The sequence below is a fragment of the Cyanistes caeruleus genome, unplaced genomic scaffold, assembly GCF_971803275.1.
Source record: "Cyanistes caeruleus unplaced genomic scaffold, bCyaCae1.hap1.1 HAP1_SCAFFOLD_78, whole genome shotgun sequence".
In the NCBI taxonomy this organism is placed as follows: domain Eukaryota; kingdom Metazoa; phylum Chordata; class Aves; order Passeriformes; family Paridae; genus Cyanistes; species Cyanistes caeruleus.
Window position 1 is genome coordinate 1,990,251 of NW_028255889.1, and position 27,113 is coordinate 2,017,363.

At 46.9% G+C, this 27,113-nt stretch overlaps 1 protein-coding gene and 1 pseudogene across 1 annotated transcript in view; one reads left to right on the top strand and one right to left on the bottom strand.

The window, feature by feature from the left end:
• The window catches only part of LOC147646837 (uncharacterized), a 410,249-nt gene that overhangs the window by 232,547 nt on the left and 150,589 nt on the right, over positions 1-27,113 (top strand). The window lies entirely within an intron of this gene.
• LOC147646847 (serine/threonine-protein kinase pim-1-like) overlaps positions 6,167-27,113 on the bottom strand; it is a 57,923-nt pseudogene continuing 36,976 nt past the window's right edge.

A 27,113-nucleotide genomic window follows, 5' to 3' on the forward strand; every position in this document is an offset into this window, starting at 1 on the left:
AAAAATAGCCAGTTTTATCCCTTCCTCCTTTATTCCTTGTATACAATTCACAAAGTTTACCATTGACATTTGGGTCTTTGCCAGTTCTTTTTTGTAGGGTATTTAGTGTTACAGTGAGCAGCCAAAGCTCACAAATTGGTATTTTCAGCATTATTTCACATTATTGAGTTTTGATTATATATATAAATATATATTATTGTGTTGTTATTGTTATTATGTTACTTGCACAAACAAACCTGAGCTCAAGACTAAAACCTTTTTCTGTACCTTCATGTGGGAGCATTCCAAAAAACAACTGTTCCTTCCGTTGGTGCTGTTAACAAAATCCATCCTTGTCTTCCCAAACCCACAAGTTCTTTTCCTTTTTCCATATGCAATGTTTGGATGCATTTTAAGACATCCTGCGGTTCATCCTCTTTTAACCGACTGCCCCACTGCTCGCACGGTGCTCCCACCTCAGCCCCACTCCAGAGCCAGTGAACTCTGGGGAGGGCTTCCCTTCTGGGAATTTCAGATGGGACAGATTCCTTACATTTACATTTAAAAAGTGATATTTTGTTGTGATCTGGCCAGACTTTGCCAATTTTGTTTCACCAGTGGGCAGGGTCAGCACCAAAGGCACAAACACCACCTGAAGGAATCAGTGTCACTTACTGCAGCTCCAAGCAGCAAAGGATCACAAAAGGAGCAGCTCAGCAATGCACCCAATCATCACTGCCAAAGATTGCCTGCAGGCATTAACAAAGATCCAGTTCCCCTCAGACTTTGCCATCCCCAGATCCACCCATCATCTGGGGATGCTGTCACAGCCAAGGACTGGAGAGCCACTCCTGGACACTGGGAAATCCTGCAGGTGCCTCCAGCCACAGGTGAGGCTCAACCTCCGCTGTGAGAGAGGGCACAGCTTTGATAGTGCTGAATAAACAAACTGACAGCACTTCTGCTGTGGGAACATCTGGTTTCATCCTCCTCTTGCGTCCCTACCAAAGCCTGGCCAGGCCTCAAGGAGGAACCAAGGGAGTTGACTCTGTCCATACACCCCAAACAAGGCCAGATGTCGGATTGAATGGCCTTGTCTGGCTTCTAAACACAGAAAGGTCAATCCATGTTTCATTGATGAGTGGATCCATCTATCACAGTGCTAATGACCATGCATATTTCAGTAATGAGCAGACAGACAGATAACCTCTGGTTGGAAGGTTCATCCAGAGGTCACCTTTGGCTCAGGGCCTGTTGTTCAGGCCTCACTCAGGGCCTGTTGTTCAGACCTTGGCACTTCAGGGACGAGGTTTAGTGCTGGGCTTGACACTGCTGGGTGACTGGCTGGACTGGATGAGCTCAGAGGCCTTTTCCAGCAAAATGGATTCTATAATTGCAGGATTCTATCTGCTGCATTCAGCTAGGTCCATTACTTAGCAGCATTACTTTGGCCCAAAAGCCCCCTCTTACTCAGCTCTTGTGGCCTGAGGCTTCAGCTCCTTCAGCTCCTGGTGCTGAGCTGCTCACACTGAACGAGACGACTCAGAGAGAAGAATACAGTTCATCCAATTCCTTCTGGGACACAGAGAGGGGAGGTGTGAAAACAGGAGCATTGTTTGGTGTGGCCTCTTCTCTGCCCTTCACACCTTTCAGGGCTTTGAACCAGCCAAGAGCTTCCTCCAGGAGTTCAATGAAGCAGCTGTTCCTGCTCCCAGGTCTGGCTCTTCCCAGTCTCTGACCTTGACTGCTTTTGTCCCTCTTGCTGTGCCCTCTGCTCCCCCAGGGCTCGGTGGCTGCTGCCCAGGACTGTGGGACTGGCACAGATCAAGGGGTCGAGCCCCTCCTTTCTGTGCCCTTGGAGCTGCCAGGTCACAGCAGCCTTTTCCATCTGGAAGCTCCACATGGAGAGGGAGTCCCCAGCTCTGTTCCTGGCGTAACATGCAGGAGCCCAGGTGCCTCAGGCTGCTGTGACACTGCTGCACAGGGAGGGAAGCATGGCAGAGGCTGCACTGAAAGTCAGCTCCATGAGCTGCTGTTGGTACTGCTGCGGGTGCTGGCACTGCTGATGCTGGTGCTGGTGGTGGTGCTGGTGCTGGTGGTGGTGCTGGTGCTGGTGCTGCTGCTGGTCCTGCTTCTGGTGCTGGTGCTGCTGCTGCTCGTGCTGGTGGTGGTGCTGGTGGTGATGCTGGTGCTGGTGGTGGTGCTGCTGGCACTGCTGGTCCTGCTGCTGGTGCTGCTGATGCTGCTGCTGGCACTACTGGTGCTGCTTGTGCTGGTGTTGGTGCTGGTGACGATGGTGCTACTGGTGCTGCTGCCTCTGCTGCTGCTGGTACTGCTGGTGCTGCCACTGCTGCTGCTGGTGCTTCTGCTGGTGCTGCTGTTGGTGGTGGTGGTGCTGCTGCTGCTTCTGCTGGTGCTGCTGCGGCTTCTGCTGGTGCTGGTACTGCTGGTGCTGCCACTGATGCTGCTCGTGGTGCTGCTGGTGCTGCTTCTTCTGGTGCTGCTGCTCCTGGTGCTTGTCCAGCCCCTGGTGCTGCTGCTGATGCTATGGCTGGTGCTGCTGCTGGTGCTGCTGGTGCTGATCCTGCCCCTGGTGCTACTGCTGGTGCTGGTGGTGCTGCTGCTGGCACTGGTGGTAGTGCTGCTGCTGGTTCTGCTGGTACTGCTGGTGCTGCTGGTCCTGGTGCTGCAGGTGATGCTGCTGCTGCTGCTGCTGGTGCTGGTGGTGCTGCTGCTGCTGCTGGTATTGGTGCAGGTGCTGCTGGTGCTGCTGCTGGCACTGCTGCTGGTGCTGCTGCTGTTGCTGCTGCTGGTGGTGCTGGTGGTGGTGCTGGTGGTGGTGCTGGTGGTGGTGCTGCTGGTGGTGCTGCTGGTGCTGCTGGCGCTGCTGCTGGTGATGCTGGTGCTGCTGGTGCTGATCTTGCCCCTGGTGCTACTGCTGGTGCTGGTGGTGCTGCTGGTGGTGCTGGTTCTGGTGCTGCTGGCACTGGTGGTGGTGGTGGTGCTGCTGGCACTGCTGCTGATGATGCTGCTGGTGCTGATCTTGCCCCTGGTGCTACTGCTGGTGCTGGTGGTGCTGCTGGTGGTGCTGGTTCTGGTGCTGCTGGCACTGGTGGTGGTGGTGGTGCTGCTGGCACTGCTGCTGATGCTGCTGCTGGTGGTCGTGGTGCTGCTGCTGGTACTGGTGCTGGTGCTGCTGCTGGTGCTGCTGCTGCTGCTCGTGCTGGTGGTACTGCTGGTGCTGCTGGTGCTGCTGGTGCTGCTGGTGCTGCTGGTGCTGGTGCTGCTGCTAGTGCTGCTGGCACTGCTGCTGCTGTTGCTGCTGCTGCTGCTGCTGCTGATGCTGCTGCTGCTGGTAGTGCTGCTGCTGCTGATGCTACTGCTGCTGGTACTGCTGCTGCTGGTGATGCTGGTGCTGCTGGTGCTGGTACTGCTGGCACTGCTGGTGCTGTTGGTGCTGGTGCTGGTGCTGCTGGTCCTGCTGCTGCTGCTTCGGCTGCTGGTCGTGCTGCTGCTGGTGCTGCTTTTGGTGCTGGTGCTGGTGCTGCTGCTGTTGGTGCTGCTGGAGCTGGTTCTGCTGGTACTGCTGGTGCTGCTGCTGCTGCTGCTGCTGGAGCTGGTGCTGCTGGAGCTGGTTCTGCTGGTACTGCTGGTACTGCTGGTGCTGCTGGTGCTGCTGGTGCTGCTGCTGGTGCTGATCCTGCCCCTGGTGCTGCTGCTCGTGCTGCTGCTGCTCATGCTGCTGGTGGTGCTGCTGCTGGCGCTGCTGGTGAAGCTGGTGCTGGTGGTGGTGCTGCTGCCGGTGCTGGTGGTGGTGCTGGTACTGCTGGTGCTGGTGCTGGTGCTGCTGCTGCTCCTGCTGCTGGTGGTGCTGCTGCTGATGCTACTGCTGGTGCTGCTGGCACTGGTGCTGCTGGTGCTGCTGGTGCTGCTGGTGCTGCTGCTGGTGGTGGTGCTGCTGCTGCGTTCATATTTCCAGCACTGCCCCACACTGAGGGATCAGATCCAGGCACTGCTGCTGCTCCCTCGGGACCAGCCCCACTTTGGTTGTTGCTGTCAGTGCCAGCACAAGCCGTGGCTGGAGCAGCGGGTGCTGACAGTGCCCCAAGGCCAGGGGCTGGTGGGGTCCCTGGGCTGGGGCTGGGAAGGAGCTGCCCCTTGTTCTCCCTGTGCCTCACGCAGAGCTGGGCTGGGCACAAGTGGGGCAGCAGAGCCAACAGGGAGCCTGCGAGTCTCTTCCAGACGTGTCTGCTCAGAGTTTGGCCTTGGAGCTTCAGGTGGGCAAAGGCAGCTGCTCTGCTCCCTCTGCGTGTGCCCGTGTTCAGCAGTGCTGCTCCATCAGTCTGTGCCTAGCAACAGGGAAAAGCCTCAGCCCTGCAGGGCCAGGAGCTGCCGGGCTCTGCCTGAGCAGCTCAGCCAGCGGGAAGGGAGCTGCTCCACACAGGAACCAGGAGCAAAGGACACTTCTTTTTCATAGCATGATTTCTGTTTTAAGGGGAAAAATGCGGAAAAATAAAAGAAAAAAAACTTCTATAAAATGTGAAAGATAAAAACAGAACCCAAGTGTGCAGTGAAAAATCTTCTCTAACTTTGAATTAAGGTGTAATTGGTTTTTTGAAACATAAAACTCAGTTATTTACTTTGTAAATGTGCTGATGGCATGATGCATCTTACCGGCGTCAGGAACCTTTTTGAAAAAGTTTGTGGGGTTTGATTCCAATATTGTTATTTTAAATTGTGGTGAAATTGGAGTGAAGCAAGAAGAAAGTGCTTTGCGCCTTGCCAGCTCCAAGCAGCACTGGGAATCTAAACTCTTTCAAACCCCAAATCCTTTAGAAAATGCCCTTCCTTCTCACCCTGTGAATGAGCCGCACATTCCCTTTCAAACATTCAGGGGTTTCTTAAAGATGCAAAGTCCCACTTACAGCTTTCTGTTCTGGTTTGGAAGTGCAGAGGGGCGATTCTTCATCCATCAGCTCCAGACTGCACTGCCTCAGGAACACAGCAGTGGCACTTCTAGAGGAGGAAGAAAGTGCAATTGCACAATTGCAGCCAAAAAGAAAGGAAGAGTGGGACACAGAAAACATCCTGTGCAGATGCAGGCATTCAGCTGGGACTGTGGAGAGTTTGGGTTCTTGCCAATTGGATGTGTGTCCCTAACTGCAATCTCTTGGCTTGCAGGAGAGTCTCACTCACCTGCAAAAGCAGAAAGCTCAGGCGGTGTGCTGAGAACGGGCTCGTGTGATGCAAAGCTGTCAGAGCAATGGGAGGGCAGGGTGAGCCCAGCTGTGCCTGGGGCTGAGCCCAGCAGAGCCCTGGCAGAGCCCAGAGCAGCCTCAGCATCCGCAGAGCCCGGCTGCAAGGAGAGAAACCAGAAACCGCCCGTCAGCTGAAGGCTCCTGTCCCCTTGTCCCAGCCACCCGCGGTGCCCAGGCCATGCTGGCCGTGCTCAGAGCTGGGCCCAGAAACCGCCCGTCAGCTGAAGGCTCCTGTCCCCTTGTCCCAGCCACCCGCGGTGCCCAGGCCATGCTGGCCGTGCTCAGAGCTGGGCCCAAAGCTGCCCATCACTGCTGCCTTTGGGAGCAGAGCAGGAGGGCAGGCCATGTGCCCAGCCTGCAGCCAGCCATGGCAGACCCAGCCCCTCAGCAGCTGTCCAGAGACAAAAAGCAGCTTGGCAGCCAACTGAAGAATTGCTTGCATCCACCCCAGCCAAGGGGGGAACCTTTGGTGCCTGGCCAGGCTGTGCCATGCCCAGATCTGGGAGCATCCCCTGGCTGTGGACTCACCTGCAAATTGGGCGTGGAGCGAGTCTTTGAAGAAGACATGCCAGAATTGAAATCCATCATCTTCAGCTGGCCAGCTGGAGGAAGAGATTGCCATCCTTGAGGTTGCCCTTGGTGTCTCCAGCAGCAGCCCCAGCTGGTAACAGCTTCTCCAGGGGCTCCTTCTCCTTGCCTAGGGGCCAGACCAGGCTGTCAGTGCTCTGCCCAGGGCCCCAGCCATCAGTGAAGCAGACAAGCAAAAGCAGGGGGAATGGTGGCCACCAGTGCTTGCCACACCAGGTGTCCAGCTCAGCTCCAGCCCAAGAGCTGTGTGTTCCCTTCTGATGACCCCTGCTCAGAGCTACAGGCACGACAAAACAGCCTGGTTTGCTTTGCCACTGATTGCCAAGAAATGTGTGGAGCTGTTACCTGCCAGGCCCCTGGATCCAACTGTGCATGTGGATCTCTCCCATCTCCTAGGGCAGATGAACAGCCTGCATCCAAGGATCGCGGAAAAGGTCTTCTAAGGATGGCCTGTCCGAGGGTTGCATGGACAAACACCTCTTAATAATATCTTGGCATTCTGAAGAGAGAAACCAGGAATCACCAGTCAGTTGGAGAAGTTGCCGCCCCCTTCCAGTGCCCAGGCCATGCTGGGTGTGCCCAGAGCTGGGCCTCAACTTCCCCATGGATTCCCTGTTTGCAGGAGAGCAGGACATGTGCCACCTCCTCAGCAGCTGCCAGAGCAGGATGCTCATGAGCCCACAGCTGTCTCCCAAGCCCAGTGTTCCCCCTGTGCCCAGAGATGAGGACTCACCTTGGGAGAGCCGTCGTGGGAACAAGATCCGCCCCCAGATGATCTGCTGGCCCCTCATGAATGGGTGCTTCCCTATGACCAGCTGGTAGAGCAGGAGGCCCAGGGACCAGATTGTTGCTGCCTGGCCATGGTAGCGTTGCTGGTGGATCCACTCTGGTGGGCTGTAGGACAGGGTTCCTGTGGAACACAGATGGAGCTCATCAGGGGAATGCTGCTGCTCCCAGAGCCTGGCCCCAGCATCCCTGGGCATGTGGGGGCTGCCCCAGAGACACACGGGGTGACCCACTGCCCTCTTGCCAGCACCTGGCACTTGGCTACAAACCCAGGGTTGGAAAAGAAGCCACTGCTGCTGCAAGAGGGCAGCAGAAGCACTGGGGAGGCCCAACCATGACAAGCAAATAAAAACACACCCCGTGGTAGAGAAAACACACTCTCCTCCCTGCCTGCATGGCCTCCAAAACATTGTTAATAGGCCAAGGCAAACGTGGGGAGCAGAGGAGTTCAAGCCCTTCCTCGCTGACTCACTAAACTCTCTGGGGCATGGGGTCAGACCCCCGCCCTCTGCTACCCCCATGGGGGTTTTTGTCAGGCTGGCTGTCCCAGCCCCAGCCCAGGGCACAGTGGGTGCTGAAGGCTCTTGGCAGGGCTGGGAGCTGGCCCCCCTCACACCCCCATCCAAATCAATTTGGCTCAAGCATTGATCCCATCCTGGCAGCACCACGGGGAATCCCCGGTGCCACAGCCAGGCTGGGCCATGAGATGGCCAGGAGCATCCCCTGCAAGGGCTCACCTGCAAACTGGGTGTAGGCTGTGTCTTGCAGGAAGGCGCCACAGCCAAAGTCGATCAATTTCAGCTGCCCTGTGGCCAGGTCGAGCAGGATGTTCTCCGGTTTTATGTCCCTGTGCAGGACCCCGCAGCTGCTGCAGTGCTGCACGGCCTCCAGCACCTGGCGAAAGAGCCCCCGCGCCTCCTCCTCTGGCAGGAACCTCCGCTCCGCCAGCAAATGCGAGAGGTCCTGGCACCGCTGTGGACGCTCCAACACTAACACGAAGCTGTCGGGGAGCTCAAGCCACTCCAGCAGCTGAATGACTGCAGCACAGCCAGAGGACACCCTGTCCAGCAGCACAATCTCCATGGGAGCACGGGTGCCGTCGGGCTGCGGGAGGAGCACGGTGCTGTCAGTGGGGCTGAGGCCGGGCCAGGGCTCTGGGACCCCTCAGCCAGCCCGGGATGCTCTGCACACCTCGCTCACCCCGCGCCCGCTCTTCCCGCAGGGCTCTCGGCGGCTCCCACCCCGCCGGGCCCCGGCTCATCCCTGCCCGGCACGCCCCGGCTTCTGCCGCTGGCCCCGCACACTCACCAGCTCGCCCCAGAGCCGGACGCGATCCCGCGGCACACATTTGATGGCCACCTGCGAGCAAGGAGCAGCAGAGGGTTGAGCTCGCTGCCCGCCCCGCCGCGCCCCCGCCATCTCCTCCGCCCCCTCCTCCTCCTCCTCCTCTGCCCACCGCTCACCGGGGCGCCGTCCGAGAGTCGCGTGGCCGCGAAGACGCTGCCGAAGCCGCCGCGCCCCAGCAGCGGGCCCAGCTCGTAGCGCTGCTGCAGGGCCTCCTGCGCCTTCCCTGGGGGCGAGTCGCGGCTGTCAGCGCTTGGCCCGGGGACAGGAACGGCCCCCGAGCGCTCCCCGAGCTCCCCGGGCCGGGCATCCGCAGGCGTTCCCTCATTGGAACGCGGCAGCGGCGGCTCGGGGCCAGCGGCCGCGCTGCTGAGCGGCGGAGCTCGGGCCGGGGGAGCCGCAGCGGAGGCGGCGGCAGCGGCCGCGCCGCCTGTGTCCTCCGCGGGCCCCGGGAGGAGCCGGGGTCGGGGCCGGGGTCGGGGCCGGGGCCGAGGCCGGGACCGGAGCCTGCGTCGGGGCCGGGGCCGGGATCGGGCAAGGCGGAGCCAAAGGGCAGCGATGCCGCCCCAGCCCCAGGCAATGATGCCCGCCCAGCAGCGCCAGCGCCAGCACAGCCAGAGCCCAGCGGAGGCGAGGCCACGGCGGGACGGCCGGGGCCGGGGACGGGGACGGGGCCGGGGCAGCCCCGCCTGGGCCCGTGGGTGGGTCCGGGGGCGGGCCGGGGGCATGGCCCGGGCGGGTACGGGGAGAGGGAACCTGGAAGAGAGGGGGACGCAGGAAAAGGGAGACCCGGAGGGAATGTGGGACAGTGGGAAAGGGAGAGGAGAGACAGAAAAGTGATAAATTTGATGCTTTCGCTGCTTCCACTGCTGCTGCTGCCGCCGCTGCTGCTGCTGCCGCTGCTGCCGCCGCTGCAACTGAAGCACCGGGACCGTTTGTCCCCGTGTCCGTTTGTCCGTTGCCCGCTCGGCCCCGGCCCGAGCCCCGCACTCCCCGGGCAGCCCCTGAGCCTGGCCAAACACGGCAACTTTGCCGTGTTGAGCCAAGAGCCAGAGTCTTGACTCCTGCACAGGGGCATAGGAATGCCCTTGGCTGCTGCTGTGCCTTGTCCCTGCTGAGGGTCAGGCACCATCTGAGCACATTCCCTGAATGCAGAATTTGTACCCGACCCAAGCGCTGCACTTGTGTCTCCAGCATTGCTTTCCAAGGAAAACAGGGCAAGGCAAACTGGGTATAGCTCATGGTATTTTACAGTGTCTAAAACTTGCCAAGTCTCAGATCTTAGAGGTGAGATCCATTTGGAATGAATGGGATGGAGAAAGTGCAAGATGGAAAAGGGGAACATAAAAATAAATAGAGAAAAATAGAGAAAAACATATTGGTTGTTTCTTTTGATTTGATTTTCATTTCATAAAAAAGTTGTTTCAATTTTCCCAGAATCTTCTCCACAGTCCCGTCTGTTCTTTCCAAAAACCTGTCCTGGAGAACAAGGCACAGCTCCTGTCACAAGATGTGCCCCCAGCTGCAGCTTCTCTTGGCTTCCCACACTGTGACTGCAGCACAACTCTTGCAGCAAAGCAGGACAAATATTTGAAGCACTTGACAATTTGTTACTTCTTTTCCTTGTGCACTGGGGAGTTGTGCCATTGGTAAGGTTTTCACTGTTACTCTTCTACCCAAAGAAATCATGATGAGGTACCGGGAATTGTTAGGGAATACAAGCCTGGCTGAATGTGAAGAAAGAATCTCCAGGGTGTGCAGCCAGAAGTGGAGAGCTGATCATTCCAAATGCCCCATGGACATCTTGAAAGTGATCTGGAACATGAAAATGGGCTGACAGAGAGAGTTTGTTTCTGTGTTCAGTTTAGATGATTCTCCATCTCTTGCACTGGGAGAAATCAAGAGCACAATCAGTGGATGATAAGCATCAGAACATGATAAGCTGGACCTCTCTGGATGACAGAAAGAATGTGAAAAGGAGAAATGCAGGGAATGACTTGGTGAACTTTATATATAAGAAGGTACATTTTTTCCTAATAATTTCCAATTCTTTCCCTTTGTTTTATCCTTTTAAAAAGGCCAATTGCATCTCAGATTCCCCATGAAATGAGAACCCTGAGCTTGTGGGACTGCCTGAAAGGTGCCCTGTTCCTTTTTCTTTGGCTGCTCAATAGAAACAGTGAAGCGAGTTGGGGAGTTCTGATTTTTCTTTCTCCTGGTCGATTTTTTCATTTTATTTGCCACTGTAAAGGCAATTTCTGTGATGGCCTCTGTCAGTTGATTCTATTTCAGCAGCAGCAGCAGCAGCAGGGCTGTGTTTGAGCACTGCAAATGTGACCTGTGTGGCTTTAATTCTCTTTGATTTTGTGCTCAGGGAGTTGGGAGCATTTGGAGATCTACTACTCATGAGGCCTTTTTAACAAGCAGTCCGAGTTCCCTGTCAGAAAAGCACAGTGGGTAGCACTGATTGAAAGAGGCAATTGCAGCTGTACTGCTAAAATTCAAGTGGCAAGCAGAAGAGGGGCAAGAGCAGCCGGGATCTACAATTGCCAAGGCAAAGGCACCAACAGCCTCCTGCTGTCACCTCAGGGTGAGTAAAACAGCGCTGAAAACAGCGCTGGAACCCGATCCTTTCTTCCTCTGAGGGCTGGCTGAGGGCAGCAGAGGCGGGCCTGAGGAATCAGGGCTGTTTGTGGGGGATTGTTGCTGTAGTCCAGAACTGCCCTGGCAAAAGCCCTGGCAAGCCGAGGCAGGAGCAGGTGGGAAGGGCCGGCGCTGCTGCTGCTCGTGGCCGGGAGCCCCGGCCGGGCCGGGCCGGCGCCCGCTGCGCTGCGGCTGCTGCTGCTGCCAGAGCCGGGCGGGACTCGGGGACAGGGAATGGACACGGGGGGACAGCAAAGGCCTTGGGGGCTGCAGGGATGTTGCTGCTCGGGCCAGCGCCAGCACAGAGCTTCAGCCCGCAATGAACCCCGAGGGAAACGCTGGGGAAAGGCTCCATTCAGCCTTTGTTTACTCGTTGCTATGAAGGGACCGAAATAAAAGGAGAAAGAGCAGGGCCCGACCCCTTCTCCTTTGGGAGGAGCCCCGCGCCTGGAGCTGAGAGGGGCCGTGAGGAAAAATGAGGGGCCATGAAGGGCTTTGAGAGGCCATGAGGGACCATGAGAGGCCATGAGAGGTTTTATGAGGCCATGAGAAGTTCTATGGGGCCATGAGGGGCTGTGAGGGGCCATGAGGAGCCTCAGCCCTGGCAGGAGGGGGTCCCACCATGTCCCCAGGGCAGGGCCGCCGTGAGGGGCCGCGAGTGCAGACGTGGCAGCAGAGCGGGCTTGGGGCACCTCTGGGAGGGGATGAGACCCTTCCCCAGCTCCAAACCACACCAAACCCGGCATTAACAGGATTTTCCGTCTTTAGAATCCACTGGCAACTTGGAGTTGAGTGTCCAGTTTAATTCTGGTGGGAAAAACAAGGGAATTTTCCCAGTGTGTGACATCCAGCCATTGTTATTTATGTCTAAGATTTAAAAGTCTTGACAATGAAAAGTAATACTAATAAATAATAATAACAACAACAAGAACAAGAAATAAAGCCCCGAATCCCAACAATCAGCTCAGAAACATATTTTTGTTTGTAGTAATAGAGTAGTACTAAAGAAATAAATGAAAGCGATTTAATTTGTAATTCAGACAAAAGATGTTTCATCTTTTTCCAAGGTTCTGGTCCCCTTCCTCCAGGGTCATTTCCTTTACTCAGCCACTTTCTAATAGCTAGAAGGGAGTTAAGACCATTGGAAAAGACAACAGCTCCTGTTTCCAAGATTAGCAGCCACCACTCCAGGGACCCTGAATTGCCGCCAGGCGCGTGTGTGCACTTGAAGGGTGAGCGGGTGTTGGGGACAGAGATCTCAAACTCCTTCTAAGGCTGTGAGAAACCCACAAGTGGCAAAGTATCATTGTGGGTCAGCTCCTGCTGAAATTCCATTCCCCCACACCCTCCAAATGGGCAGGCAGGGCTGGGCTCTGGCAGGGCTCAGTTTTGAGTGCCTTGTGCTCCCTGGCAAGGAAGTGATCCTATGAACTCTGGTATTGATGGATTGTGGTATGGCTGCTGAAAGAGGAGGGGGAATCTCAGGAGACAGGAACGTCTCTTGTTCTCCCTTCTCCCTGCAGAACCCCCTCTCCAAAGAGAAATGCCTGTGCCGGGTTTCCATGAGACCCCTTCCCTCAGGCCAGTGTCTGAGCCACTGTGTGGTCTGCAGGAGCCAAAGCCAGAGGAGTCCCAATATCAGTCACCCCACGGTCCCCACACAGCAGGAGAAAGCACTGCTTGCAGTGGGGCTGCTGATCTGTGACCTGTCCTGGTTCCATCCACCCTACTCCTCTCAGCCACAGGCACCAGAAGGATCCCAGGAAAGCCACAGTGCTGTACCAGATGTCAGGAGCACTCCCTGCTGTGGCCTCAGGGATGCTGGGTGACCTCGTCAATGAGGATCTGTGGCTGGTGATGGAATGTGTGGATGGAGGCCCTTGTCAGGAGGTTGTTGGACGCACGCATGGGGCTGAAGGAGAGATGGCAGCTGTTAGTCGGGAGGGCAGGGACCCCGCTTGTGAGTCCATTGCCTTGGACACCCTCGCCACAAGATGTCCAAGAAGTCACACAAGACTTCTTTTCCCCAAGTTCCAGCTTTATGTACAGTTACAGCAGAGAATGTTGCTTGTTTCTAGAACAAAGATCCCAGATGGAACAAGCCCTGCTGGTTATAGTCAGAAACATCAGTGACCAAAAGTTGTATTTCCTTTGGTTTGGTCACATCTTTGTTCGTTCTCAGTGTTCAGGCTGGGCTGTGGGGTGTCCTCATTTGCTGCATTTTCTGAGTTCCTCTTGGATCCTTTGAGCAATAGGTTGTGCCCTCTGAGGATCCTTTGTGCTCCTTGGTGACCCAGGAGAACCTTGCAGGCAATTTTTGGGGGAGCTGCTGCTGTGATGTCACAGGAACGTTGCCGTGTCCTTGTGGTGTTCCCGTTGCTGTGGGGCACAGAGGCCTCAGTGTCAGAGTGGCTCTGGGCACCTGCTCATTGCCTGAGGATCCTCCTGCCTGAGGCATTCTCAGCAGCCAGCCCAGCCCCTGATGGGTGTCCTTCTGTCCTTGCAGGGGGACAGAGAGTCTGCAGACATGTGCAGCACAGCCAAAATGATCCAGCAAGCGCTTGCTGCAGTTTGCACTCTGGACTCTGTGGCTTCTTATGGGTATTTTTTAACCCACTGGGCCCCTAAGTCGAGGATTTCCCCAGGTGCACCATGTGTGCCTTTGGGATTGCTCTGGGCCTTTTGTTCTTTCACTGGAACGAAGGTGATTTTGAATGAAAATTGCCATTAAGATGCCATTTATTTGGGAGAGCTCCTGCCAACAACTTCTTAAAAAAGGGGTTGTTTGTAGCCAGCAGGGTGTGCACAGCATTTGGAATGGAGCCTGGGGAGGTTCTGTTCCCCGAGAGTCTGTGGCAGCAGATCCTGGAACTCCCTCTGTTTGCTCACCCAGCCAAAAACTGGACACAGCCTTATATTTTGTGCTGTTCTTTTGCTTGCTGTGTGATCCAAAAGGACTATGACTCCAGGAGGGAAGTTGTGAAAGTGAAATGCTCTCTCTTGGCATTAACTTGTTGTGTGGGATTTTCCAGCAGAGGCAGCTTTTTCTCCTAACAGCATCTGGTTCAGGTGAAGGTCCCCTCACACATGGACACTGGGAAGCTCCTTCTTCAGTGGGCAGGAAAAAAACCTTTGGTGTTCAGAGATCCCAGCTGTTCCCTTTCAACACCAGTATGAGCCCAGTAAGCTCCAGTATGATCCTTGTCACATGGCAGCACTCCCAGGATGGTCCCATTTGCCTCGGACTAGATCAACCCAGTCAGTCCCAGTATGATGCCTTTGGCTCCCAGCACGCTCCCAGTTGCTCCCAGTCACCCCCAGTATGGGGGATGATGTGCATGGTATGTTCCCAGTCATTCTCAGATACTCCCAGTATGAGTCCAGTCACTCCCAGTATGATCCAAAACTGGATTGGTGGGAGGCTTCATGGAATCCTGGAGACCATTGTGACACTCTAGGGCCCCATGGAACCATGGTGACAGCAGGTTGGCTGGGAGTGTTGATGTGCTGCAGGGTAGGAGGGCTCTGCACAGGCAGCTGGACAGGCTGGATCCAGGGCCCAAACCCAACAAGGTGAGGTTTAACAAGTCCAAGTGTCGGGTCGTGCACTTTGGCCCCAACGACCCCTGCAGTGCTACAGGCTGGGGACAGAGTGTCTGGACAGCAGCCAGGCAGAAAGGGACCTGGGGCACTGATGGACAGCAGGCTGGGCATGAGCCAGCAGTGTGCCCAGGTGGCCAAGAAGGCCAATGGCTCCTGTCCTGGATCAGGAACAGTGTGGCCAGCAGGAGCAGGGCAGGGATTCCTCCCCTCTACTCTGCGCTGGTTGGGCAGCAACTCGAGTGCTGTGTCCAGTTCTGGGCCCCCAATTTAGGAAGGTCATGGATGGGCTGGAGCGTGTCCAGAGAAGGGACAAGGCTGGTGAGGGGTCTGGAGCACACAAGTCCTGTAAGTGATAGTAAAAGGTCTCAAAATGTTAGATAATTTGGGGACTTATAAAGTTAGTTAGGTTTGGAAAGGCCTTGGAAAAGTTGGCCCTGGGAAATGTTAGGCCTTGTACTTGGTAAAAATCAGGTCAAAATTACACGTGTGTAATCAGTAGATGATCATGATACAATTGTTAGATGTGATTAGCTGTAATTATTGTTTAAAGAACGTGAGGAACAATGTTAGGGGGCTGGAGCGGATCAGGAGCAATCCATGCTTGGGTAAAAACAATGCATACAATAGAACAATGTAAGTTTAATAATTAATATGTGAGTTATATAATGCTAGACTATGAAAATATGTTCAACTCAAAACCAAGATGGGAGAGATTTGGGTATGTGTACCCCTGACACCCAGATCACTTAATAAAGCACCCGCATATAATCATCTGTGATTATGTGTGTTCCTGAACGCTAACAATTTAATCAGATTTTACTGGAATTTTCGGAGATATTTGTGGAATTTTGTGTAATAATTGTGAAATTTTGTGGGATGTTTCTGGAATTTTGCGGGATTTTTGTGGAATTTTGTGGGATATTGAGGAGACTTGAAAAATTCTGAGGGATTTTTCTTCGATTTTGTGGAAATCTGTGAAGATTTTGTGGGATGTTTCTGGAATATGGTATGGTTCTGAAAAGATTAAGAAATTTTGTTGGGATGTTTGTGGAATTTTGTGGGATTTTTCTGGAATTTTCTGGGATGTTTCTGGAATTTTGAGGAATTTTGACTAGACATGAAGAATTTTGAGGTATTTTTCTTAGATTGTGTGGAAATTTGTGGAGATTTTGTGGGATGTTTCTGGAATGTTGTGCGATTTTTTTGAAATGTTGTGGAATGTTCTGGAATTTGGTGAGATTTTGAGAAGACTTGAAGAATTTTGAGGGATTTTTCTAGGATGTGTGGAAATTTGTAAAGTTTTTGTGGGATGTTTCTGGAATTTGGTGGGGTTTTGAGAAGATTTAAGGAGTTTATTGGGATGTTTGTGGAATTTTTTGGGATTTTTCTGGAATTTTAAAGGACTTCGAAGAGACATGAAGAATTTTGAGGTATTTTTCTTAGATTGTGTGGTAATTTATAAAGATTTAGTGGGATTTTTCTGGAATTTGGTGGAGTGTTTGTGGAATTTTGTGGAAATTGGAAAAGTTTTTGTGGGATGTTTGTGGAATTTGGTAGGGTTTTGAGAAGATTTAGGGAGTTTGCTGGGATGTTTCTGGAATTTCGTGGGATTTTGACTAGACTTGAAGAATTTTGAAAGATTTTTCTTCGATTCTGTGCAAATTGAGGGATATTTTGTAAGATGTTTCTGGAATTTGGTAGACTTTGAAGAGACATGAAGCATTTTAGAGTATTTTTCTTAGATTGTGTGGAAATTTGTGGAGATTTTGAGGGATGTTTCTGGAATTTGTTAGGGTTTTGAGAAGACTTAAGGAGTTTGTTGGAATGTTTGTGGAATTTTGTGGGATGTTTCTGGAATTTTGAAGGACATTGAGGATATATGAAGCATTTAGAAGTATTTTTCTTAGATTGTGTGGTAATTTGTGGAGATTTTGTGGGATATTTCTAGAATTTGAAAGACTGAGGAAACATGAAGAATTTTGAGGGTTTTTCTTAGTATGTGTGGAAATTTGTGAAGATTTTGTTGGATATTTCTGAAATTTGGTGGGGTTTTGAGAAAATTTTTCTGGAATTTGGTGGAATGTTTGTGGAATTTTGTGGAAATTTTTGTAGAATTTGTGTGATGTTTTTGGAATTTGGTGGGATTTTTGAGGGATTTTGTAGGATGTTTCTGGAATTTGGTAGACATTGAGGAGACGTGAAGGATTTTGAGGTATTTTCATAGATTGTGTGGTAATTTGTGGAGATTTTTGTGGGATGTTTCTGGAATTTGGTAAGGTTTTGTGAAAATGTAAAGAATTTTGTGGGAGGTTTCTGGAATGTTGTGCGATTTTTTTGAAATGTTTTGTAATGTTCTGGAATTTGGTGAGATTTTGAGGAGACTTGAAGAATTTTGAGGGATTTTTCTAGGATGTGTGGAAATTTGTAAATATTTTGTGCGATGTTTCTGGAATTTGAGGGAGTTTCGCAAAAATGTAAAGGATTTTGTGAGAGATTTTTGGAATTTGGTAGGGTTTTGAGAAGACTTAGGGAGTTTGTTGGGATGTTTGTGGAATTTTGTGGGATTTTTCTGGAATTTTGTGGAATGTTTGTGGAATTTGGTAGGGTTTTGAGAAGACTTAAGGAGTTTGTTGGGATGCTTGTGGAATTTGGTGGGATGTTTCTGGAATTTTGAAGGACTTTGAGAAGATTTAGGGAGTTTATTGGAATGTTTGTGGAATTTTGTGGGATGTTTCTGGAATTTGGTAGGGTTTTGAGAATATTTTTCTGGAATTTTGTGGGATGTTTGTGGAATTTTGTGGAAATTGGAAGAGTTTTTCTGGGATGATTCTGGAATTTGGTGGAGTTTTGCGAAAATGTAATGAATTTTGTGGGAGGTTTCTGGAATGTTGTGCGATTTCTTTGAAATGTTGTGGAATGTTCTGGAATTTGGTGAGATTTTGAGGAGACTTGAAGAATTTTGAGGGATTTTTCTAGGATGTGTGGAAATTTGTAAAGTTTTTGTGGGAAGTTTCTGGAATTTGGTGGGGTTTTGCGAAGATTTAAGGAGTTCGTTGGGACGTTCATGGAATTGTGTGGGATGTTTGTGGAATTTCGAAAGACTTTGAGGAGACATGAAGAATTTTGAGGTATTTTTCTTAGATTGTGTGGTAAAGATTTTGTGGGATATTTCTGGAATTTGGTGAGATTTTGAGGAGACCTGAAGAATTTTGAGGGATTTTTCTAGGATGTGTGGAAATTTGTGGAGATTTTTGTGGGATGTTTCTGGAATTTGTTAGGGTTTTGAGAAGACTCAGGGAGTTTGTTGGGATGTTTGTGGAATTTTGTGGGATGTTTCTGGAATTTTGAAGGACTTTGAGGAGACATGAAGAATTTTGAGGTATTTTTCTTAGATTGTGTGGTAAAGATTTTGTGGGATATTTCTGGAATTTGGTAAAGTTTTGATAAGACTTAGGGAGTTTTTTTGGGATGTTTGTGGAATTTAGTGGGATTTTTCTGGAATTTTGTGGAATGTTTGTGGAATTTTGTGGAAATTGGAAGAGTTTTTGTGGGATGATTCTGGAATTTGGTGGAGTTTTGCGAAAATGTAAAGAATTTTGTGGGAGGTTTCTGGAATGTTGTGCGATTTCTTTGAAATGTTGTGGAATGTTCTGGAATTTGGTGAGATTTTTGAGGAGACTTGAAGAATTTTGAGGGATTTTTCTAGGATGTGTGGAAATTTGTAAAGTTTTTGTGGGAAATTTCTGGAATTTGGTGGGGTTTTGAGAAGGTTTAAGGAGTTCGTTGGGACGTTCATGGAATTGTGTGGGATGTTTGTGGAATTTCGAAAGACTTTGGGGAGACATGAAGAATTTTGAGGTATTTTTCTTAGATTGTGTGGTAAAGATTTTGTGGGATATTTCTGGAATTTGGTGAGATTTTGAGGAGACCTGAAGAATTTTGAGGGATTTTTCTAGGATGTGTGGAAATTTGTGGAGATTTTTGTGGGATGTTTCTGGAATTTGTTAGGGTTTTGAGAAGACTCAGGGAGTTTGTTGGGATGTTTGTGGAATTTTGTGGGATGTTTCTGGAATTTTGAAGGACTTTGAGGAGACATGAAGAATTTTGAGGTATTTTTCTTAGATTGTGTGGTAAAGATTTTGTGGGATATTTCTGGAATTTGGTAGGGTTTTGATAAGACTTAGGGAGTATTTTTGGGATGTTTGTGGAATTTAGTGGGATTTTTCTGGAATTTTGTGGAATGTTTGTGGAATTTTGTGGAAATTGGAAGAGTTTTTGTGGGATGATTCTGGAATTTGGTGGAGTTTTGCGAAAATGTAAAGAATTTTGTGGGAGGTTTCTGGAATGTTGTGCGATTTCTTTGAAATGTTGTGGAATGTTCTGGAATTTGGTGAGATTTTTGAGGAGACTTGAAGAATTTTGAGGGATTTTTCTAGGATGTGTGGAAATTTGTAAAGTTTTTGTGGGAAATTTCTGGAATTTGGTGGGGTTTTGAGAAGGTTTAAGGAGTTCGTTGGGACGTTCATGGAATTGTGTGGGATGTTTGTGGAATTTCGAAAGACTTTGGGGAGACATGAAGAATTTTGAGGTATTTTTCTTAGATTGTGTGGTAAAGATTTTGTGGGATATTTCTGGAATTTGGTAGGGTTTTGAGAAGACTTAGGGAGTTTCTTGGGATGTTTGTGGAATTTTTTGGGATGTTTCTGGAATTTTGTGCGATTTTGACCAGACTTGAAGAATTTTGAAAGAGTTTTCTTAGATCGTGTGCAAATTTGTGGAGATTTTGTGGGATGTTTCTGGAATTTGGTAGACATTGTAGAGACATGAAGCATTTTGAGGTATTTTTCTTAGATTGTGTGGAAATTGGTGGAGATTTTTGTGGGATGTTTCTGGAATTTGTTAGGGTTTTGAGAAGACTTAGGGAGTTTGTTGGGATGTTTGTGGAATTTTGTGGGATGTTTCTGGAATTTTGAAGGAGTTTGAGGAGACATGAAGAATTTTGAGGTATTTTTCTTAGATTGTGTGGAAATTTGTGGAGATTTTGTGGGAGGTTTCTGGAATTGGGTAGGGTTTTGAGAAGGCATGAAGAATTTTGATGTATTTTTCTTAGATTGTGTGGTAATTTGTAAAGATTTTGTGGGATATTTCTGGAATTTGGTAGGGTTTTGAGAAGACTTAGGGAGTTTGTTGGGATGTTTGTGGAATTTTGCGGGATTTTTCTGGAATTTGGTGGAATGTTTGTGGAATTTTGTGGAAATTGGAAAAGTGTTTGTGGGATGTTTCTGGAATTTGGTAGGGTTTTGAGAAGATTTAGGGAGTTTATTGGGATGTTTGTGGAATTTTGTGGGATGTTTCTGGAATTTGGTAGCGTTTTGAGAATATTTTTCTGGAATTTTGTGGGATGTTTGTGGAATTTTGTGGAAATTGGAAGAGTTTTTGTGGGATGATTCTGGAATTTGGTGGAGTTTTGTGAAAATGTAAAGAATTTTGCGGGAGGTTTCTGGAATGTTGTGCGATTTCTTTGAAATATTGTGGAATGTTCTGGAATTTGGTGAGATTTTGAGGTGACTTGAAGAATTTTGAGGGATTTTTCTAGGATGTGTGGAAATTTGTAAAGTTTTTGTGGGAAATTTCTGGAATTTGGTGGGGGTTTGAGAAGGTTTAAGGAGTTCGTTGGGACGTTCATGGAATTGTGTGGGATGTTTATGGAATTTCGAAAGACTTTGGGGAGACATGAGGAATTTTGAGGTATTTTTCTTAGATTGTGTGGTAAAGATTTTGTGGGAGGTTTCTGGAATTGGGTAGGGTTTTGAGAAGGCATGAAGAATTTTGAGGGATTTTTCTTAGATTGTGTGGTAATTTGTAAAGATTTTGTGGGATATTTCTGGAATTTGGTAGGGTTTTGAGAAGATTTAGGGAGTTTGTTGGGATGTTTGTGGAATTTTGGTGGATGTTTCTGGAATTTGGTAGGGTTTTGAGAATATTTTTCTGGAATTTTGTGGGATGTTTGTGGAATTTTGTGGAAATTGGAAGAGTTTTTGTGGGATGATTCTGGAATTTGGTGGAGTTTTGTGAAAATGTAAAGAATTTTGTGGGAGGTTTCTGGAATGTTGTGCGATTTCTTTGAAATGTTGTGGAATGTTCTGGAATTTGGTGAGATTTTGAGGAGACATGAAGAATTTTGAGGGATTTTTCTAGGATGTGTGGAAATTTGTAAAGTTTTTGTGGGAAGTTTCTGGAATTTGGTGTGGTTTTGAGAAGGTTTAAGGAGTTCGTTGGGACGTTCATGGAATTGTGTGGGATGTTTGTCGAATTTCGAAAGACTTTGAGGAGACATGAAGAATTTTGAGGTATTTTTCTTAGATTGTGTGGTAAAGATTTTGTGGGATATTTCTGGAATTTGGTGAGATTTTGAGGAGACTTGAGGAATATTGAGGGATTTTTCTAGGATGTGTGGAAATTTGTGGAGATTTTTGTGGGATGTTTCTGGAATTTGTTAGGGTTTTGAGAAGACTTAGGGAGTTTGTTGGGATGTTTGTGGAATTTTGTGGAATGTTTGTGGAATTTTGAAGGACTTTGAGGAGACATGAAGAATTTTGAGGTATTTTTCTTAGATTGTGTGGTAAAGATTTTGTGGGAAGTTTCTGGAATTTGGTGAGATTTTGAGGAGACTTGAAGAATTTTGAGGGATTTTTCTAGGATGTGTGGAAATTTGTAAAGTTTTTGTGGGAAGTTTCTGGAATTTGGTGGGGTTTTGAGAAGGTTTAAGGAGTTCGTTGGGACGTTCATGGAATTTTGTGGGATGTTTGTGGAATTTCGAAAGACTTTGAGGAGACATGAAGAATTTTGAGGTATTTTTCTTAGATTGTGTGGTAAAGATTTTGTGGGATATTTCTGGAATTTGGTGAGATTTTGAGGAGACTTGAAGAATATTGAGGGATTTTTCTAGGATGTGTGGAAATTTGTGGAGATTTTTGTGGGATGTTTCTGGAATTTGGTAGGGTTTTGAGAAGACTTAGGGAATTTGTTGGGATGTTTGTGGAATTTTGTGGGATGTTTCTGGAATTTTGAAGGACTTTGAGGAGACATGAAGAATTTTGAGGTATTTTTCTTAGATTATGTGGTAATGATTTTGTGGGATATTTCTGGAATTTGGTAGGGTTTTGATAAGACTTAGGGAGTTTTTTTTGGTTGTTTGTGGAATTTAGTGGGATTTTTCTGGAATTTTGTGGAATGTTTGTGGAATTTTGTGGAAATTGGAAGAGTTTTTGTGGGATGATTCTGGAATTTGGTGGAGTTTTGCGAAAATGTAAAGAATTTTGTGGGAGGTTTCTGGAATGTTGTGCGATTTCTTTGAAATGTTGTGGAATGTTCTGGAATTTGGTGAGATTTTGAGGAGACTTGAAGAATTTTGAGGGATTTTTCTAGGATGTGTGGAAATTTGTAAAGTTTTTGTGGGAAGTTTCTGGAATTTGGTGGGGTTTTGAGAAGGTTTAAGGAGTTCGTTGGGACGTTCATGGAATTGTGTGGGATGTTTGTGGAATTTCGAAGGACTTTGAGGAGACATGAAGAATTTTGAGGTATTTTTCTTAGATTGTGTGGTAAAGATTTTGTGGGATATTTCTGGAATTTGGTAGGGTTTTGAGAAGACTTAGGGAGTTTGTTGGGATGTTTGTGGAATTTTTTGGGATGTTTCTGGAATTTTGTGCGATTTTGACCAGACTTGAAGAATTTTGAAAGCGTTTTCTTAGATCGTGTGCAAATTTGTGGAGATTTTGTGGGATGTTTCTGGAATTTGGTAGACATTGTAGAGACATGAAGCATTTTGAGGTATTTTTCTTAGATTGTGTGGAAATTGGTGGAGATTTTTGTGGGATGTTTCTGGAATTTGTTAGGGTTTTGAGAAGACTTAGGGAGTTTTTTTTAGATGTTTGTGGAATTTAGTGGGATTTTTCTGGAATTTTGTGGAATGTTTGTGGAATTTTGTGGAAATTGGAAGAGTTTTTGTGGGATGATTCTGGAATTTGGTGGAGTTTTGCGAAAATGTAATGAATTTTGTGGGAGGTTTCTGGAATGTTGTGCGATTTCTTTGAAATGTTGTGGAATGTTCTGGAATTTGGTGAGATTTTGAGGAGACTTGAAGAATTTTGAGGGATTTTTCTAGGATGTGTGGAAATTTGTAAAGTTTTTGTGGGAAGTTTCTGGAATTTGGTGGGGTTTTGAGAAGGTTTAAGGAGTTCGTTGGGACGTTCATGGAATTGTGTGGGATGTTTGTGGAATTTCGAAAGACTTTGAGGAGACATGAAGAATTTTGAGGTATTTTTCTTAGATTGTGTGGTAAAGATTTTGTGGGAAGTTCCTGGAATTTGGTGAGATTTTGAGGAGACTTGAAGAATTTTGAGGGATTTTTCTAGGATGTGTGGAAATTTGTGGAGATTTTTGTGGGATGTTTCTGGAATTTGTTAGGGTTTTGAGAAGACTTAGGGAGTTTGTTGGGATGTTTGTGGAATTTTGTGGAATGTTTGTGGAATTTTGAAGGACTTTGAGGAGACATGAAGAATTTTGAGGTATTTTTCTTAGATTGTGTGGTAAAGATTTTGTGGGAAGTTTCTGGAATTTGGTGAGATTTTGAGGAGACTTGAAGAATTTTGAGGGATTTTTCTAGGATGTGTGGAAATTTGTAAAGTTTTTGTGGGTAGTTTCTGGAATTTGGTGGGGTTTTGAGAAGGTTTAAGGAGTTCGTTGGGACGTTCATGGAATTTTGTGGGATGTTTGTGGAATTTCGAAAGACTTTGAGGAGACATGAAGAATTTTGAGGTATTTTTCTTAGATTGTGTGGTAAAGATTTTGTGGGATATTTCTGGAATTTGGTGAGATTTTGAGGAGACTTGAAGAATATTGAGGGATTTTTCTAGGATGTGTGGAAATTTGTGGAGATTTTTGTGGGATGTTTCTGGAATTTGTTAGGGTTTTGAGAAGACTTAGGGAATTTGTTGGGATGTTTGTGGAATTTTGTGGGATGTTTCTGGAATTTTGAAGGACTTTGAGGAGACATGAAGAATTTTGAGGTATTTTTCTTAGATTATGTGGTAAAGATTTTGTGGGATATTTCTGGAATTTGGTAGGGTTTTGATAAGACTTAGGGAGTTTTTTTTGGTTGTTTGTGGAATTTAGTGGGATTTTTCTGGAATTTTGTGGAATGTTTGTGGAATTTTGTGGAAATTGGAAGAGTTTTTGTGGGATGATTCTGGAATTTGGTGGAGTTTTGCGAAAATGTAAAGAATTTTGTGGGAGGTTTCTGGAATGTTGTGCGATTTCTTTGAAATGTTGTGGAATGTTCTGGAATTTGGTGGGGTTTTGAGAAGGTTTAAGGAGTTCGTTGGGACGTTCATGGAATTTTGTGGGATGTTTGTGGAATTTCGAAAGACTTTGAGGAGACATGAAGAATTTTGAGGTATTTTTCTTAGATTGTGTGGTAAAGATTTTGTGGGATATTTCTGGAATTTGGTGAGATTTTGAGGAGACTTGAAGAATATTGAGGGATTTTTCTAGGATGTGTGGAAATTTGTGGAGATTTTTGTGGGATGTTTCTGGAATTTGTTAGGGTTTTGAGAAGACTTAGGGAATTTGTTGGGATGTTTGTGGAATTTTGTGGGATGTTTCTGGAATTTTGAAGGACTTTGAGGAGACATGAAGAATTTTGAGGTATTTTTCTTAGATTATGTGGTAAAGATTTTGTGGGATATTTCTGGAATTTGGTAGGGTTTTGATAAGACTTAGGGAGTTTTTTTTGGTTGTTTGTGGAATTTAGTGGGATTTTTCTGGAATTTTGTGGAATGTTTGTGGAATTTTGTGGAAATTGGAAGAGTTTTTGTGGGATGATTCTGGAATTTGGTGGAGTTTTGCGAAAATGTAAAGAATTTTGTGGGAGGTTTCTGGAATGTTGTGCGATTTCTTTGAAATGTTGTGGAATGTTCTGGAATTTGGTGAGATTTTGAGGAGACTTGAAGAATTTTGAGGGATTTTTCTAGGATGTGTGGAAATTTGTAAAGTTTTTGTGGGAAGTTTCTGGAATTTGGTGGGGTTTTGAGAAGGTTTAAGGAGTTCGTTGGGACGTTCATGGAATTGTGTGGGATGTTTGTGGAATTTCGAAAGACTTTGAGGAGACATGAAGAATTTTGAGGTATTTTTCTTAGATTGTGTGGTAAAGTTTTTGTGGGAAGTTTCTGGAATTTGGTGAGATTTTGAGGAGACTTGAAGAATTTTGAGGGATTTTTCTAGGATGTGTGGAAATTTGTGGAGATTTTTTGGGATGTTTCTGGAATTTGTTAGGGTTTTGAGAAGACTTAGGGAGTTTGTTGGGATGTTTGTGGAATTTTGTGGGATGTTTGTGGAATTTTGAAGGACTTTGAGGAGACATGAAGAATTTTGAGGTATTTTTCTTAGATTGTGTGGTAAAGATTTTGTGGGATATTTCTGGAATTTGGTAGGGTTTTGATAAGACTTAGGGAGTTTTTTTTGGTTGTTTGTGGAATTTAGTGGGATTTTTCTGGAATTTTGTGGAATGTTTGTGGAATTTTGTGGAAATTGGAAGAGTTTTTGTGGGATGATTCTGGAATTTGGTGGAGTTTTGCGAAAATGTAAAGAATTTTGTGGGAGGTTTCTGGAATGTTGTGCGATTTCTTTGAAATGTTGTGGAATGTTCTGGAATTTGGTGAGATTTTGAGGAGACTTGAAGAATTTTGAGGGATTTTTCTAGGATGTGTGGAAATTTGTGGAGATTTTTTGGGATGTTTCTGGAATTTGTTAGGGTTTTGAGAAGACTTAGGGAATTTGTTGGGATGTTTGTGGAATTTTGTGGGATGTTTGTGGAATTTTGAAGGACTTTGAGGAGACATGAAGAATTTTGAGGTATTTTTCTTAGATTGTGTGGTAAAGATTTTGTGGGATATTTCTGGAATTTGGTAGGGTTTTGAGAAGACTTAGGGAGTTTTTTTTGGTTGTTTGTGGAATTTAGTGGGATGTTTCTGGAATTTTGTGGAATGTTTGTGGAATTTTGTGGAAATTGGAAGAGTTTTTGTGGGATGATTCTGGAATTTGGTGGAGTTTTGCGAAAATGTAAAGAATTTTGTGGGAGGTTTCTGGAATGTTGTGCGATTTCTTTGAAATGTTATGGAATGTTCTGGAATTTGGTGAGATTTTGAGGAGACTTGAAGAATTTTGAGGGATTTTTCTAGGATGTGTGGAAATTTGTAAAGTTTTTGTGGGAAGTTTCTGGAATTTGGTGGGGGTTTGAGGAGGTTTAAGGAGTTCGTTGGGACGTTCATGGAATTGTGTGGGATGTTTGTGGAATTTCGAAAGACTTTGAGGAGACATGAAGAATTTTGAGGTATTTTTCTTAGATTGTGTGGTAAAGATTTTGTGGGATATTTCTGGAATTTGGTAGGGTTTTGAGAAGACTTAGGGAGTTTGTTGGGATGTTTGTGGAATTTTTTGGGATGTTTCTGGAATTTTGTGCGATTTTGACCAGACTTGAAGAATTTTGAAAGCGTTTTCTTAGATCGTGTGCAAATTTGTGGAGATTTTGTGGGATGTTTCTGGAATTTGGTAGACATTGTAGAGACATGAAGCATTTTGAGGTATTTTTCTTAGATTGTGTGGAAATTGGTGGAGATTTTTGTGGGATGTTTCTGGAATTTGTTAGGGTTTTGAGAAGACTTAGGGAGTTTTTTTTAGATGTTTGTGGAATTTAGTGGGATTTTTCTGGAATTTTGTGGAATGTTTGTGGAATTTTGTGGAAATTGGAAGAGTTTTTGTGGGATGATTCTGGAATTTGGTGGAGTTTTGCGAAAATGTAATGAATTTTGTGGGAGGTTTCTGGAATGTTGTGCGATTTCTTTGAAATGTTGTGGAATGTTCTGGAATTTGGTGAGATTTTGAGGAGACTTGAAGAATTTTGAGGGATTTTTCTAGGATGTGTGGAAATTTGTAAAGTTTTTGTGGGAAGTTTCTGGAATTTGGTGGGGTTTTGAGAAGGTTTAAGGAGTTCGTTGGGACGTTCATGGAATTGTGTGGGATGTTTGTGGAATTTCGAAAGACTTTGAGGAGACATGAAGAATTTTGAGGTATTTTTCTTAGATTGTGTGGTAAAGATTTTGTGGGAATTTCCTGGAATTTGGTGAGATTTTGAGGAGACTTGAAGAATTTTGAGGGATTTTTCTAGGATGTGTGGAAATTTGTGGAGATTTTTCTGGGATGTTTCTGGAATTTGTTAGGGTTTTGAGAAGACTTAGGGAATTTGTTGGGATGTTTGTGGAATTTTGTGGGATGTTTGTGGAATTTTGAATGACTTTGAGGAGACATGAAGAATTTTGAGGTATTTTTCTTAGATTGTGTGGTAAAGATTTTGTGGGATATTTCTGGAATTTGGTAGGGTTTTGATAAGACTTAGGGAGTTTTTTTTGGTTGTATGTGGAATTTAGTGGGATTTTTCTGGAATTTTGTGGAATGTTTGTGGAATTTTGTGGAAATTGGAAGAGTTTTTGTGGGATGATTCTGGAATTTGGTGGAGTTTTGCGAAAATGTAAAGAATTTTGTGGGAGGTTTCTGGAATGTTGTGCGATTTCTTTGAAATGTTGTGGAATGTTCTGGAATTTGGTGAGATTTTGAGGAGACTTGAAGAATTTTGAGGGATTTTTCTAGGATGTGTGGAAATTTGTAAAGTTTTTGTGGGAAGTTTCTGGAATTTGGTGGGGTTTTGAGAAGGTTTAAGGAGTTCGTTGGGACGTTCATGGAATTGTGTGGGATGTTTGTGGAATTTCGAAAGACTTTGAGGAGACATGAAGAATTTTGAGGTATTTTTCTTAGATTGTGTGGTAAAGATTTTGTGGGGTGTTTCTGGAATTTGAGAAA